The 5,000-nt window shown below is 42.0% G+C and overlaps 1 protein-coding gene across 1 annotated transcript in view; it reads left to right on the forward strand.

Annotated features, from left to right (window-relative positions):
• The window catches only part of LOC138965658 (scavenger receptor class F member 1-like), a 15,436-nt gene that overhangs the window by 1,037 nt on the left and 9,399 nt on the right, over positions 1-5,000 (forward strand). The gene's annotated exons all lie outside the window — the stretch shown is intronic.

The raw sequence follows: 5,000 nt of genomic DNA on the forward strand, positions 1-5,000 counted from the left end.
ATACTCAAAAATCCGGTACTCACAGTTTTGTAGCAAAAAAACAGCTAGAGATGACAATCTCGTACAATTGCGCTATCAAAACTCTCTACTCTTCAATCAGGTAAAGAAATACAAACAGTCCGTGACCTCATAGGCGCACGATATCTATTTTAAGTGTAACGACTCACGGCTCTTGTATAGTCAAAAATCACCGTCTACTCTGTCTACTAAATATTCTGTATCTCTTAAGTAATCAAGTTCTTGTAGACATATTTTAATTCTGGTCCTACACAGAATCACACAGCTTCTATAGCCGTACACTAGGAAATGTATTCACTACTAAATCCTTTCACTGGCGACCTCGGTCTACGCAGTAACTATCGCCCAGTGACCTCTAGGGTTCAACTATACGGACACAAAATAACCGTGCTCTAGCGTCTAGAAATCCCGTCGAATCTCCGCTAGGCGAGCCAATAGGTAAGATAATTACGGCGACTTCTCAGATCCTTGGTGCTGTCACCTGGTCGCTACCTTCCTGTCTGACCGGTTATACGACGCACTGCACAACATAAATAGCGGCCATCTTGTCTTAGATATCTGTCTGCTATGTTTAAAGTTACAGTGTTAGTCGATTCAACTTATGCGATAAACATTAACGATACTCAAATGCTTATTCCATTTACCTTAAAAGTGCTTTACGCGGGCCTCCTTTCTCCCGGTCGATTCCTGTGACAGACCCCTCTCTGTCGATGGACAGTGGTCAAGTGTAACGATATCTGCGTTACGATTCACAACGTCAACTCTCTGTCAGTGAGTGAGCTGAATTCACAGCACGTGCTAGTCACTTTGCTATGTCACACTATTATCCCTGGTTAGCGCTTCTAAAAAGCGTGGAGGATATCACTGTCAACATTGCCGGTTAATATCTTCTGTGATTTCCTTCACACATTTTAACCTGAACATGTTCTCACCAAGAAAAAGAAAAACACAAATAAAATGTCATTTGAGAAGGATAAACGACGTAGTTTATTATTCATTACCATGTTTGACTGATTTTGTGGTGTTGGTCGTGTACATACATTCATGATTCGATTCATAGGAATATTTTTCAAGAGCACAATTTATTCTATGCGATATTTTTGTCATGGTGTTGCTGATATGAAGTTCAGGTATAAAATGAATGAGGTATCAATCGAAGTTTAATGGCAACATAGTATCAATTCATACAATCTAGACATGGAGGTTGCGTGACTCTAAGAGAAATGTCTTTTCTTGAGACTTATTTCATAACAAACAAATTGAAGAGAACAGGCAAGGGAACAAACATAGTTAGCAGCTGATATGACTAAGTGCCAAAAGGTGCGCACGAAAAGCGGACAAAGGGGCTAAAAAATAAAAGTTGACAAACACGACTGATATTGTGATTTTTGTTAAGACAACAGATGCTGGAACCCAATTACGAAAAGAAAAGATAAATTTACCCAAATGATTTTACAAATAACGATAATTTTGTTCGTTATATCATTCAAAACGGCACTGAGTCATAGCATTAAGGTTATCTCGCACGTTTTTAAAGCTAGGGCTTTGAAACTTGGCACACAACCAAAGTATAATGACCTCCAGGTATGGTGCACATCACATTAAACAACATTGAATTTCAAGGTCACAGCGAGGTTAAATTTCCTTTGCAAACTGGAAAATTGTCGTTGTCACGTCTTACATGTTTTAATACTAGATCAGTTAGACTTTACATACTTCACATACTTTCAGCATTTTTATAAAACCTCATTAAAAGTGACCTGCTGGTTAATCTTTGTCAAAGTTCAAGGTCACAGCGGGGTCACATCTGGTCCAAATGTGGAATATTTTCAATTTATTCAGCGCGTTTATAGCACGAGCTTTGAAAATACACACAGTTCTAGTGTATAATGTTCACACACGATTAAAGTCTGTTTGAAAAAGTCAAGGTCACAGCAGGGTCGCGTTGAGGTCAAACATATACATTTTTCAATGAGGTTTTCTCATATGTTTTTGAAGCTAGGGCCTTGAAACTTGGCACACTACGCAAGTTAAATTAAACCTCATCAAATTCCAAGGTCACAGTAAGGTTAAAGATCCTTTAAGGATATTTTCTAAAAAAGGTGACCGCCTGGTTAATGTTTGTCAAATTTCAAGGTCACAGCAGTGCCATCTGGCTTAAACTTTGAAAAATTGTCAATTTCTTCAACTAGTTTTATAGTGTTTGAAGTCATTCACACATGATGAAAGTCTGGTTGATAAAATCAAACGTCAAGGTCGCAGCGGGGTCGCATTGAAGTCAGACACATACAATTGTCATTTTCACGAACGCCTTTTAAGCAACACCTTTGAAACTTCACACATTCCAAAGTTTTGATGTTGTTTGGTTATAATCAAAGTGTGGTCAATTTCCATGATTGAGAGCATTCAGAGGGGTCAAGTTGAGGTCACACAAAAAGTGATAATCTTTATAAGACTCACGTTTGCTGCTATTGCTCACTTGACATTGGTGAAAGTGCTTATTTTATATACTGTTCAAAAAAAGAAACGCATAGTTGCTACTTGCCAAATTTGTTTTATTTTTCGAAAAAATTAACAGAAAATCCAATATTTAGATTATTTGTTTGAAATTTGGTATGGACACAGTTGAATGCACACACAGTTCATTTGCATCTTCAAATCAATCAGTCAATCAATACGATTGGGTGCCGAGGCTGTCAAGTCAGTAGGGGGTGTGACTGCCTTGAGCAGCAACAACTGCCCGGCACCTTCTGGGCATGGACTGGATCAGATGCCGGATATCTTGCTGTGGGATGGTGTCCCACTCCTCCTGAAGTGCCTGCAATAGATCGCGGTGATTTGCCGGCGCTTCTTCTCGCCTGCGCACACGTCTGTCCAATTCATCCCAGAGGTGTTCTATCGGGTTCATGTCTGGCGACATGGATGGCCAGGGAAGCACCTGGACATGGTGGTCGGTGAGGAACTGGGTGGTGAGTCGTGCTGTGTGCGGGCGAGCGTTGTCCTGCTGGAATATGGCATCCTGGTCAGCCAGAAGAGGAAGGGCGTGTGGGCGCAGAATTTCCTCCACGTATCGCTGGGCAGTTATGCGCCCTTGGACGTGCACCAGGGTGCTCCTTCCAGCGGTATTGATCGCCCCCCACACCATGACGCCTCCACCACCATGAACGGGTGCCTCATCCACACAGTTGGGCGCGTAACGTTCGTTTACTCTCCGGTAGACCCTCCTCCGACCATCATGTCGCTGGAGCAGGAAGTAGGACTCGTCGCTGAACCACACGTGTCTCCAGTGATTCCGGACGGTCCAGCGAAGCTGCTGGTTGCCCCACTGCACTCGGTTCTGGCGATGGCGGCGGGTGAGGACAGCTCCTCTGTGAGGTCTGCGAGCTCTCAAACCAGCTTCATGCAGGCGGTTCCGCACGGTCTGGTCCGATAATCGGTGTGGCCCGGGGAGAGCCTGGACAGAAGATGAGGCCGACAGGAAACGATTCCGGAGGTGGCGGAGCCGTATGAAGCGGTCGTGAGCAGCAGTTGTCGCCCTTGGTCTTCCCGCTCGTGGCAAGTCAGCAACGGAGCCAGTGGCTTGAAACCTGACCCACAGTCTACTGATGGTGCTCTGGGACACGTGGAAGTGCCTGGCGATTGCACTTTGACTTTGGCCTGCTTGTAAACGACCCAATGCAAATTGGGCGGTCTTCTCTGCTCAATCGGGCCATCTTTCGTCGCTGAATTGTCGTCTGATTTCTTTGTGGCGAACAATCCGCTTTTATGGGTTTTGGAAGACATGGTGAGAGCTCAATATTCCCCGAGTTTCACGAGATTACACTGAAGCATGACGAGTGGTCATGCCAAATGAGCAATTTTGACATTGTAGCCACTGATAACGCATGCGTCACGTGCAGAGCTCACTTGTGGCAATGGACGAAAGGTCGACGACCAGATAAACATTTTCTGCAGTTTGGTGGATATCCTTGTAGCCATATAAGTAAATTAACCAAATATTACAAGCTATGCGTTTCTTTTTTTGAACAGTATAATTGTTGATCTTGATGTTTTGACCAATTAATATTACCAGGATCAACCATACCAGATTTCAAAGTCCAGAAGTTGTCAAACCTCAAACCTGTTGGAAGTTTCAAAGATTTAAGCATCAACAAATTTCTATTTGATTTGACCTTAAATAACAGATTTGACCTTAAATCTTAAAACAGATCAACCAGACTTTGGTTTTATATAAATTGAAGTTCAATACAATTTCCCTTTTTTTTTACCCACACGAGACCCTGCTATGACCTTCACATTTCTCAAGGATCAACCTTGAATTCTCCATGTTGAACAATCATTAAGCAAAAGCGTTGTTTGAAGTTTGAAGGTTCTAGCTTCAAAAATCTCTGAAAAATATGTTTCATCCGTTTTCTGAACCACATGTGACCCAGCCGTGACCTTGAAATCTGACAAGGGTCAACAAGACTTTTACCATGCATGGGGGCGATTAAACCCCAAATGTGTGTGAAGTTTCAAGGTTTCAACTTAAAAAACGTCTGAGAAAAATATACATTTTCCTTTTTGGACAATGTGTTGCACGCAAGACAACACGACAAACGCTCGTGTTATCATTCTTTTACTTTAAGGTCGACTTGCGTGCCCGCTCTTTCGCTAATCTCAATTAAAATTCATCTTGGAAGTTCGGTTTTATTACGCTTTTAATTAAGAAGATTAAACTAAGACAACAAATAGTTAGTTTTACCCATTAAACTCGATAAGGTAGTGACATTTTATGTTGAACGCAAGATGGTGTCGCACGCAAGATCTGAAAAGATGTTGACGACATAATTTCAACATTTGATAGCGCATTCGTGGTTCGTGATTTCTTCACAAATTTTGAACACAGAATGTGTCACGTGGTTCCGTAGATGAAGTAGATCTTTGTACATGTACATTTTGTTTTCAAAAGAAAATAACCGTTAATTACCGAACATTTTGTC

The sequence above is a fragment of the Littorina saxatilis genome, linkage group LG4, assembly GCF_037325665.1.
Source record: "Littorina saxatilis isolate snail1 linkage group LG4, US_GU_Lsax_2.0, whole genome shotgun sequence".
Lineage (NCBI taxonomy): Eukaryota > Metazoa > Mollusca > Gastropoda > Littorinimorpha > Littorinidae > Littorina > Littorina saxatilis.